We start from the raw sequence: 12,550 nt of genomic DNA on the forward strand, positions 1-12,550 counted from the left end.
GAGGCAGAGAAAAAAACACAGACAATATTCTTTAACCTTACCAGAACAGTTCTTTGCAACTACCAAATCACACACCAGAAACCAATTAGACTTACTGTGCTTTTGTGTAAAAGTAGGAAAATGCTTCCACACGACATTAAGTTTTCAGTTTGGTTTATTTTGCTTTAAACTTTTACCTCATGCAAAACAACTACACAGTAAATAATGTAAGTCTTGAAGAATCCACTCTGACTGGTTACTGGACAGCTATCTCCAAGAACGAATCGTCCAGTATTTTTCAATTTTTAGCATTTTGATGTAGGGATAGCATTTTGATATAGTTGCTAGAGAGTAACTACTGTGACTGGGAACACAAATCACAACGACTGCTTCTGAGGCATCCTCCCATCTCTTCTACAGTTGGGTCTGCAGTGGACACCTTAATTTCTTGACCAGCCTCTCCGAAGCCTTGTTCACAGAGCCATGGGGTGCACATAACTTGGCTTCTTCACGGAAGAGAGAGTGCATTCATGTCAGCCCCTCGCTGTCAAAGGATGTAAGGGAGGGGTGCCATCATACCACAGGGGAATGGCCCTAAAATTTCAGGTTTTATTCAAGGTTCTAGTACATGTAAATTCTGTTTCCCTTAGCATCTTCTTCCTGACAGAATGGAGGACATAAAAAAGTAAATCTTTTTAAACCTATCTGCTTCATAAAAGTTCTTTTGTCATTACAAACAGACACACACATGCACTATGGATAGAAATAAAAAATTACTTTTGAAGAGCTAAACCTCAGATATTAAAAAAAAGGTTGCAACAGTAACTGTGGACAGAGGTCAGCTGGTCAGTGTGAAATGCTACAAGGAGAGAAAAAGAGCCTCTTCCTCTTGAGCAGACTTTCTGAACCGGGGGTCCTTCACGGCATTGATGAGGGGCCCACGTGCTTTGGGGAAAACACCCAGACAAGTCAGATCTGAAACTCTGGCTAAAAATCACTGTTCTAGGGATAAGGACGATACAAGCACAAAGCAGGAACTGAACAAGCTCTGAAGTACAACAAACTTTTCACAAATCAAAGAAAACATGTTGAGAAGCACCCACTCAAGACTCAACAGTTCCTCAGTAAATGCACACGCATGTTAATAATTCCTAAAGAGAAAGTTACAAACAAATTATGTGAGGAAGGAACAATGTGAGGTCCAGGAAGAGAACAAAACTTTAAAGAAAGATAACTGGGTAAATATGTGATCCTGAACATGAAGCCTGCCTAAAGATTATCTAAGAAGCTACAAAAAGACCCAATAAAGGGCTAAAATAATTAAACAAACTTAGCTGGCCACATGAGGTCTTTACGCTTTAAAACAGGGAATGTGGGCCGGGCACTATGGCTCACGCCTGTAATCCTAGCACTCTGGGAGGCCGAGGCAGGCGGATTGTTTGAGCTCAGGAGTTCGAGACCAGCCTGAGTGAGAGCGAGACGCTGTCTCTACTAAAAAATAGAAAGAAATCAGTTGGACAACTAAAAATACACATATATAAAATTAGCTGGGAATGGCAGTACATGCCTGTAGTTCCAGCTACTTGGGAGGCTGAGGCAGTAGGACTGCTTGAGCCCAGGAGTTTGAGGTTGCTGTGAGCTAGGCTGACACCACGGCACTCACTCTGGCCTGAGCAACAGACAATAGAGTGAGACTCTGTCTTTAAAAAAAAAAAAAAAAAAAAAACCAATACAAATAAACAAAAAAAAAACAAAAAAAAAAAACACATGGAATATGTAGCCATAGGCATGAGGTCAGTCAGCTTACCCAAGAACAATGAACTGGGATGAGCTATCTGCAAAGAGCCGCACAACTGGAGATACTTCATATGTCTGGGTGCATCAGCAGAAAGTTCAATTACTGTCAGCTAGTATGAATCCTTAAATTCCAATTTTGAAGTGCATCCTAAAAATTAACAACTTCAATTCTGACTGACAAAAGGATCAACTGCATAGGGTGGTCTCAAGACCTGGATTCACAATGAGAAATAAGCTACTTCGGTAACATAAATAAACGTGTAACCCCATATAACATTTTCTTCTAGGTCAGAGGCTTGGAATTAAAACCCAAAGACAAGCTCACTTTTCCCAAAAACTGAAAATATTTAACATCCTATCAAATAATCACTCTGAGCATCATTTTTCTCAATCAAAATCTATTTATTAAAACAGCCACCACATAGAAGGTAGCACACAGGATGTTACGAAGTAATCTAAGGAGTCAGAGAAGGGAGAATCAAAACATGGTCCTGGATCCTAAAAAGGCAGTCCAGTTGGTAAAAAGAAGAAAGGCAAACAAAGAAAAGGTAATTAAACCCCCAGGAAGTGCACGTTAACTGCCAAAAGAGAATGGAGAGAATTACAGTCAGAATCAAACAAAATCAGCCAAAGAAATCAATTTTTTAAATGAATTTTAAAATGGTGTTTAAAAATAGAAAAATCTTATTGTTAAGGTGCATTGTGTTAAAAAACATATATATATTTAAAGACGTAGGCTCTGGTTCTGTCACTCAGGCTAGAGTGCAATGGCATTATCATACCTCACTGTAACCTTGAATTCCTGGGCTCAAAGGAATCTCCTGCCGCCTGAGTAGCTGGGACTACAGACACCTGCCACAACGCCCAGCTAATTAGAAAACGTTTTTTTTTTTTTTTTTTTTTTTAGAGATGTACTCTATGCTTCCCAGGCTGGTCTTGAACTCCTGGCCTCAAGTGATCCTATCATCTTAATTAATTTAATTCTAATAATGCCCAGAAGCCTGCCCAGTGCCAGTTTATTCCTTTTCAGGGGAAAATCCCTTTTTTCTCCTTGACTGGGGTGTGACACTGGTATGGGCAAAACACTCAAGTGTTTTCATTTTTTGTTTTCGTGGCTGTTTTTTGTTTTGTATTTTATTATTTTTTAAAACAAAATCTGAGATATTAGGTAGCAAGGATGAGCTGAACAGTAAGTACAACATTTCCTAAATCTAAGAAGTCATCAGATATAGGGTGCTTTATTATTTTATGTACCATTAAGAAGGAAAACAGCCAATAAAACATGCCATAACTGGAAGAGAATTCTTGATTCTGGATATATTAAAATAATGATGGGGGGAAAAGGGAGTAGGATTTTAGAACTGATGATGTAGACTGAAGAACTATCTATGTGGATTTTAAACTTGCCTGCTCCAAGGGGAAAAAAAAATTCATGAGACAAAGTATACACAATTATCACTAGCACTAAATTAGGAAGAAAACCGATGACATTATACAATAAGGGTAGTACATAACAAAGAAACAACTAATTTGAGAAAACACAGATTGATCTAAATTTTGGCCAGCATAAATTATTCTTATGTAGGGGTAGATTAACAGGCCAAAACATGATTATGGCAGCAGTGAAGGTGACAATATCAGTGGATTAGATGGACTTCCTTGACAATATTTCTTTTCCTTCCTAAGCCCAGCTCCACATCAGGCTGATAGCTTTAGGGATATTCAATACCTATTTGACATAGATTAATTAACTAATGGAACAACACTTCAAAACTTTTCCACTCTGGACCTGTTCCAAAATATATATATATTGTTCTAAAAAAGTATATTTCTAAGCCTTCATTATCAGTGCTAGTCATTCACTGAGACACTTTTCTAAACTGTGGATTCACAGAATCACAGAGGTGATCTGAACCTTAAAGACCACCCAAGCCCCCTCATGTTAAAGATGAGGAAATCACCCTCTGACTCAGAGGTGGTATGGCTCACCTATCCTAGCACTTCAACTCCAGCTCCCTTAGCTCTTGCCCCAGGCTCATTCTGGTACACCACACAGGACAATGACAAAAGGTGTCAACAAACTCCAGATAATCAACACACATTTCAAAAACCCAAGAAGCTGCAGCTCCAAGGATATCAGAATGGATATTCCTATGAGGTACAAGTGTGTGTATATAATATATTATACCCACATATATGCATATATGAAACTAAGTCTTCCTCCTCTGCTTTTTCCTCTTGAATACAAAGCAGCAAACATTAAAGATATACTGAAAATGTAACGAAACCTAATTATTAACAACAGCACCTTAACCTTGACAGATGAGAAATAATGCATCTTGTCAAAACCTAGGAATTTTTGTGTTTCAAGTTAGTTTGAATACGTAAATGTTTAATCAGGTGAATTAAGTGGCAAGATACTAAAAAGCAGGAAGCAGATGTAGTTTTAACAACCCCAGTTTTGTATCTCTACAAGAAACATTTAATTTTTTGAACAGTATCTTCTTTGCTGCAATTTCATTGTTGGGCATCTAGTTTGGTCTTTCTGTATGTGAAAACTGGCCGATTTATATCCATATCACAATGAACAAATATATTCCTTCATGTATGACAGTTTCAGCATACAGAATGCAACCTCAGCTACCAATTATAGCTGCAAATGAGCAGTAGTGTGGAATGAGACAGCCTGCTGGCTTTGTTAGTGTTCTGTCTCCTTTGGGACCCCGTGGGGAAAAGGGAGGCTCTGATGAAGAGAAGCCCTTGGCTCATGGTTTATTGTGCTCGCCACCAGCTGCAGACTTCTCATCTCATTAGTTCCTTTAGAATACTGTGGGTGAAGACAGCTGTAGCCTACTTGAGTCTTCAGCTCCTGGGTATTCTGAAGGCTGAATTTGCTATGCACTTTCTGTAATCCTTGGGAAAAAAAAAAGAAAGCAAATTCACTAGGCCAAGGAAACGCATTTTAAAAATGGGTTTTAAATAACGTTTAAAAGTAGAAAAATCTTACTGCTAAGGTGCATTTGTGTTTAAAATTTTTTTATGATTCAATTTTAATTATCTATATAATGCCCAGAGGCCTGGCCAGGGTAAGGGCTTAGTAAAACCATCATTATCAAGTTAGGTATAATATCCCTAGACATTACTTGCTCCACCAATAATAGTGCCTGAACAACGGAAAAATACAATGGTATCAGCATAAGGTATATTCGGATTAGTGTTAATACAACTCTATTTAATCGAAAACTCTTATATAAGTAAAAAAGGCAAGTGGAAAGTCAAGACACCCTTTGGAGAATAAAATATAATATGGTAAATAAATGGATTACTGAATCTCCACACTGGAGCCACAGAATACATTAAATTCTTATAAATAAGTGTTTTCTGTCACTGGAATACAAAAGTTGTGCTACCTCTTGGGTGTACATCTGTTACTCACTACAGCTCTCAATAGAAATTCTCAATAGAAACCAGATTCATTTCAAAGACAAAGAATATTAGTTTTATGAATCTTTGAGCACAGTAGCTATCCCCCTAAATACAAGTACAAAATCTGTGCTGAGCCAACCTAAATGTCCTTGAGCCCAGATTTAAGTCATAATTATGAATGGGGAAATGAGTAGGAGGTGGGGGGGGGCCAAGCTGGTAGGAATTTCTTGACAGCTTGGGGAAAACTGAGATAAGCTCCAGACACCAGAAACTGCTTAAAGAACCATGCATCACAGGTGAGGCTAAGTGTAAACTAAGGAAAAGAGTGCCCAAACCACAAGCATTGGCAGCTCCTTGACACCTGCTTATATAAGATCAACCCCAACCCCTACCCTTTAACCCAGAAAGGGAAGGTGTTTTACAGAGTAAATATAAAAACTTGAGAGAGATATTAGGGTCCTGCAGTTTGTTTTAAAATGCATAAGATGATTAATTAGATTTCTATTCAAACAGCTAAAAGATAATCACTAAGTTTACAATATGGAGTAGTGCAGTTCAACTTAGCAAAGCTTATTTCCTCTAATCTCATCCTAAAAATAAAGCCCACAATGGGGGGAAAAGCTGAATTACATATGAAGATAAATAACAAAGATCATTTATTAGCACTGCCCTGAATTTTCCAGTATCATGGCACTTAAAAAAAAAGAATTCCTGGATCCTATCACCATTCACCCTAATGCCAAGCACACAACTAACGGAAGCTGACAAAATTCAAGCCAGACTCCAAAGGGTAAGCCCATTTAAAAAAAAAAAAGTTTGCATTAAATTTTGCAATAGCAAATAACATAGGTGTAAAGAGAAATAACATTTACTAACTTGTTTAAGAAACTGATTTCAACCTTTATTTTCAAATAAGCAGCCTTCTTTTATATTTTTAATTACATCTCCCCAGTGACTCTTCAACCTTTCAGGTTCCCACAGAGTACCATTAATATAGTATAAGTAAATCTCATTAATTCAGGTCCTACCACCTTAGAATTCGTAATCATTCGGACAGGGGCTGGGCTGAAGTTTATCTTTGCATGATCTATGAAAAAAAGATTTGCTACACAAATTAATAGAGTAACAAGATCTCAGGAGGGCTGTTTAAACAGTTCAGAAGTGTTTTAGAGCAATTCAGAGGCATTCATTTGCATATAATTATTATGCTAATTACAAATCATTCTTATCTATTCATTAAAGCAGATTCCCAAAGGACCACTAATTGTCAATAACTTGTTGGCCTAGTTTCTGTTACTGAATGTACCTCAGAGGAACAAAACTGCATTAAAAAATATTCTATAATTCAGCCCTCTCATTAATCGTTACTGCCTTTCCACCAATGAATCCTAAAAGCTGAATTTTTAAACAACTGTATTGAGAACTGAGAAATACAGTCAAATCTACAGCCCTGAGCAGAACACTTTTTTGTAATCTTTCTAATCTCAAAGAAACCCTCCAGAGTCCTGGGGTGGTAGGGGGGTAATCTTGGCATTCCAGGTGGGGGAGGGGCAGGGGTTGTTAACAGCGCTCCCAGACAGAGCTTGGCTAAGTGTGGCCACTCTGATCCACATGAGGTGGCTGCAGCATAGGGCACTGCTAGGCTGGAGCACAACTGGGCTAACTGCTTCCACCATTCTTTCTGATCTTACCCTTTTCACAATGAGAGATGACCAGCAGTGTCATGTTTATAAAGGCAGACCCCCAAAGCCTTTGAAAAGATTATAACAGAGAAAGAGAAGAAACTGCAATTTCAGCCTGAAATTTAGCCCTGAAAAGAGGTTACAACCAAATGCCTGATGCGACACACTTCATATTCTACAACAAGCAAGGAAACCAAATAGTTGTGCCCCAGAATGAGATGGGCAGGTAAGGCCCAAAAGGAGCAAGCTCTTGGGTGTTGAGAAGTTTCCCTAGATACCCCAGAGCTGGTGGGCTGCCCTAAGCAATGGCCCCAGTACTTCTCCCAAGCCCTCCCCTCAGGTGATTTACTGGTTTGAGTGTTTCACGCGCAAATATACAATATATTTATTACTGTAACATTATATTTACTATTAGTATATATTTATTATAGCACTTAAAAATGAAGATATTTTAAACTCTAGACACCAACGAAATACATTTAAACACACTAACAAGTTGGCTTTATTTTCATTTGTTAAATGTCACATATTTTAAAATTAAACTGCATATACCTGAAACATTAAGTCATAAATTTAGGAGAGTTTTATTTACAAAAATCCATTTGTTTTCTTAAATCATGAATCATTGAACATAGTACATCAAACACCTTAAACTAAAAAAGGGGGGGGCACCCTACAGAAAAATCACAGAGTGAGCCTCTCTAGTAAAATGTTGGTTCTTGATTTGGCCCCATTTAATCCATTAGCACTAAAGTAATAACCATTAAATAAGAAAAAAATCAAACAGTTTTTAATAACAAGAGCAAAAGCCAAGTTAGCATTTACTTGTGTGCCAGGCATTCACATTCTCTCACAACCTTGGAATAACAGTAGTGTATTGTGGTCACCACTGGGGAGGGGGTGAACTTCTTTGCCCTAGTTCACCATTACTGGGCAGAAGAGCTGGGACTCAGATGCTACCTCATCTGACACCAAAGCCAACCACAACACTTATCACAAATATGTGATTTACACTCTATCATTTGATCAGACTCAGGTACCTGAAGGGATCCTTGCTCCCTCTCAACCCAGAGAACTTTCCCTGAAAAAGAGTTTACATTGCTGAAAAGGGGCTTTTATAAGCAATGAACGAACCTTAAAACTCAACTTGGAGCTGTTTATATTAATTTCTTTAAAAATATCTGCCATTAGCCACTCAAAATAATATTGTCTGACTCTCAGCAGAGAATTTTTTTCCCCACCCAAGGAACTGGAGCAAATCCTACTTTACACCCCATTACCTCTACCCTCCCTGCCTTTTAACTTTTAAAACATGAAAGAAATTAGGAATAAACACTGAGTTAATAATGGCTTCTAATGAAAAAGTATTTGGTGCAGAATATGTTTGTACACATAGATTTTTTAACAAATTCTAAAATCCTTGCTAAGGTTTAAACAAGCATGAAATGAGCAATTATGTTATTTTCCCACAAGAGGGCACTGCCATCCAACTATGCCTTTAAAATATACTAGATGTTCTCTAAATCCACTACTGGAAGCGATCTCAAAGTACCTGACCATGTAAGGCAGCGGAATAAAGTGGGAAACATTTACACATATCTTTTAAATAGGAACCATGCCCACATTTATTTATATCTTCTTTGAGGATGGGGGAGAAAACCTCTAACTTACTACTAAAAAGATCTTGACAATGGTTTGCCTCACAGCGCAGCCAAGGTGAGATGAACATTTGACAAGTGGAAATTTCTTAAGCATAAGCAAAATCACTACCTAAAATTTGTATTTGAGTTGTTTTCTTCCCACCTCGTTCAAGGAGGCTACTATTATATGCATTCACCATCAGCTAGGAGCTCATTCACAATTCTCATGTCTTTACCATGCACACACTTTTATAAAGAGCTTTCAGAGATCTCTGACATACATTATAATAAGTTAGAAATTTTTAAGATAAAAATGAATGTGTAGGTTTTAACAGTGAAAGGAAGAGATACTCCAAGTGTCTGCACAGCCAAAGAACCACCAAAGCAGCATTTGGCAACCACAGGCCCTGCTAGGACTTGCTGGATCTCAGCCACAGACTTCTAATAAACAAAAGCTCTTTTCAGATCTAAAGAACTGGGTAGCCACTGCACAACTCCAAGAAGCAGAAAGCCCTTCTTAGGAAATAAAAAGGAACAGTTGGAACAAATGTATTATAACACCCAACATGCAGAGGCTCTTGAAGCTGTGAGAGAGAACCAAATAGAGCGATGGTCAGTGCTAGCCATCTAGGGTATCATCTACCAAAGGTCAGTCTGAAAGATATATTAGGTTGACCGATAAGTAAGCTGACAAATAATAGCTTCGTATGGCTTGAACTAATATTTAACTTTTTCCAGTCAAATCCCATCATTCTTTTGAATTTTGAAGAGAAAAAATTTAATATTATAAAGATTAGAGCACATTTTATATTCTTACATGTCTTTGAAATATAAAGTTTTTTCTAAAGGCAGTGCAGTAAAACATATGTTATCTAGACTATCTACTCAAATATGTAACATCTGGGCACTGTCTCACAGGATATATGATCAAAAGAAAAGATACGCCAAATCCTTCCCAGAGCACAAGAAACAAGCCTGCTTAAGGTGTGGCCAAACTTACATGCCTCTAAGATTCAACCATAAATAAATTAAAACAAGTTTCATCAGCTTGCCAAGGCTAACATTTAGGAAAGGGTGTCTTTTAAAAGAACAGATACCTTTATTTAAACAATACACACTCATGGTTTAAAGCAAAAAGTGTTAAGATTGTCCACTCAAATAATGGAATGGCATGTTCAAAGTGAAAAGAGCTAAATACATGAAAAAGCAAATTGTACATGTTCATTTCCAAAGGCAAATGGAATTTCATTAAGTCATGTACTGGCTTAGCATACTCCTGGCCTCAACTAAAATGGGACATTGTTCTCCTACCAAAACATACTTCACTGAACAAACTGATGACAATCAAAGAATAAAACAGTCAACGGTAGAAAGAACAAGCAAAAAGCACAAACTTTAAAAACCAATTCGTTCTCCTTGACATCATCATCCTTAAAAAAATTACTCTGAAACTTCTAAAATGCTCAGATGAACAGTTTACATGAATCCAAAATCCCATTAGTCTTATGACATGCAATTAGAATGGATGTTCTTTTAGTAAAATTCAAAACTCCAAACCTCTCAGCTCTCATTAGCCTTCGAACTTCTACTGCAGCCTGGAGCCCAGCACTGGTCTATACCAGTTGTGAGAAAACAGCCCTTTGATGGAGGGGCACTCAGCACCCACATAACTGCACAAGCAACAACTGGAACAAACTAACTCCAAGTCACTTAGAATTCCTCAGCATTTACTGATTAAGAATCATGCACTATCTTTTTTTTTCTTTTTTTGAGACAGAGTCTCCCTTTGTTGCCCAGGCTAGAGTAAGTGCCATGGCGTCAGCCTAGCTCACAGCAACCTCAAACTCCTGGGGCTTAAAAGATCCTCCTGCCTCAGCCTCCCGAGTAGCTGGGACTACAGGCATGTGCCACCATGCCCGGCTAATTTTTTCTACATATATATTAGTTGGCCAATTAATTTCTTTCTATTTATAGTAGAGACGGGGTCTCGCTCTTGCTCAGGCTGGTTTCGAACTCCTGACCTTGAGCAATCCGCCTGCCTCGGCCTCCCAGAGTGCCAGGATTACAGGCGTGAGCCACTGTGCCCGGCTTAGAATCATGCACTATCTTTAACAGACATGATTGTTTCTTTAACTGGAAAAATATTTACTGTATCAACGCAGAAAAAATTATAAGTTCCAATAAATGTTTATTAAATGAACAAATGAGAAAATGTATGAGTGGTGTTCTCTATAAGTACTCACATCAAAAGCCATCTTTGGGTCTCCAAACATAGAATAAAATGTTATTCTATCATACATGTGCAAACTTCAAAATATGCCAGACTTCAGAGAGTTGGCCAAGGCCACTGATGAAAACTGTTGTTCAGGGGACTAGGGAAGACAGGTGGAAGAAGAGACAGATGATTGTTTCCTTTAAATAAATTAAGAATGGTCTTTATCAACATATTAAAAAGGAAGGAACAATACCTATTAAGAAGATGCTCTAGAAAGACAAAAATAAAGTCAGTAGATCTACATTTGAGTCCTTCCCTTCGTTATATGGCTGGGGGAAGATAAAGGTTGAGGTGAATGTTGTTGAACCATGCCTTACAACTGAGACTCCTCCTGCTTCCAAAATACTCATCCTCTTGCCTGGCAGTTCCTGTATCCCCTGGGTATTAAGGACAGAATTGTGACTACTCAGTGGATGCACAGCTTTGCCACAGGAGCTGGTGCTGAAAAGGCTGCTCACAAGAAGTTTTTCTGCTGGGAAGAGATGGCGCAGAGCAGTCCAGAGTCCCAGCAGCAGCAACAACCCAAGGACCATAGTCCAAGGAAGTTAAGTCTGGCTGTCTGGGGCAGGCATCAGGGCTACAGATGGGACTGTAGCACTCTGAGCCCAACTGTGAGACAGCCCCATCCCCTATTACCCTCATGGAGGACATTTGCAAATGCGGAGAGGGACCAGAAAAAAGGATGAAGATTTGGGGTAAATAAGAAAGACAACAGGAATTATACTCATGGGCTGGTAAGGATGAGAGGTGTGAGAGTAACAATTAGGGTGGAGGGGATTAAAAGGACAGAAAGGAGGAAGAGAAGCATGAATGAAATCTGAGCTTTATCTTAGAAGTGCCACAAGCTCACTGGGTAACCCACAAAACAGGGCCCCTCCAAGCTCTCTGGGGAAGTCCTGGTAAAGGACTCTCAATCAGAGGACACCCTGCACATCCCTTCTGTGACCTGCAAACGATAGGGCACAGAGTTTCTAGCTTATGTCTCTTCCTTTCAGGAATACCATCTTCGGTGAACCACCACAGAAAAACACTCTTGGTTTTGAAATGCCTCATTTGGGAAAAATCTTTCACCACTAATTAAAACATTACACTCAAATGCATTGAAACAAAATTCTATCTCCTCTTTACATTTGCTGCATTTTAATATGAAATAGATCTACTGTTAAACTACATCTCTGAAAAAAATTTAATATATTTATATCATTAACATTTGCTTATTACTGCCATTTAAAAACAGACATTAAACGGTCTCATTTTTAGATGTGTAAGCCTTAAAATTTTGAATTAAACATTGTTTTTCTACTAAGATAAAACCACCTTGGAAATTATAAAAACAAAATCACATAGTACATACTACAGAGGAAGGCTGATACAATCCTTTCTTGTTACACATAAATACCAAAAAATGTGGTTCCAATTTCTTTCTTTCTTTTTTTTTTGTTAAGCATGCTCATTTTCTTTCAAATTACTTCCAAAAACGAAGGTCTCTCTGATGTTAATCGTGTGTACACTTCGGCTTACACTTTAAAGAGTCTTCCTCTCCTGGGAAGTGACTTTTGTATATAAATCATGGAAAGCTACTTAGACAAAGTGCTGGAGATGATTAAAAAGGGCCAGATTCAAATTTATACCTTAAAAAAAAGGAGAAGCAGATGTCATCTGACTCATTTGTGTATATTTTGAAAATGAGTTGAAGATATGCATGTGCATTTCATCAGGACATTTAACAAATCTCCAACTTTTTACTGTGG

General features: G+C 38.1%; 1 protein-coding gene across 2 annotated transcripts in view; it reads right to left on the minus strand.

Moving 5' to 3' along the window:
* The window catches only part of PITPNB (phosphatidylinositol transfer protein beta), a 63,617-nt gene that overhangs the window by 20,001 nt on the left and 31,066 nt on the right, over positions 1-12,550 (minus strand). The gene's annotated exons all lie outside the window — the stretch shown is intronic.

The sequence above is a fragment of the Microcebus murinus genome, chromosome 22, assembly GCF_040939455.1.
Source record: "Microcebus murinus isolate Inina chromosome 22, M.murinus_Inina_mat1.0, whole genome shotgun sequence".
NCBI classification, from domain to species: Eukaryota; Metazoa; Chordata; class Mammalia; order Primates; family Cheirogaleidae; genus Microcebus; species Microcebus murinus.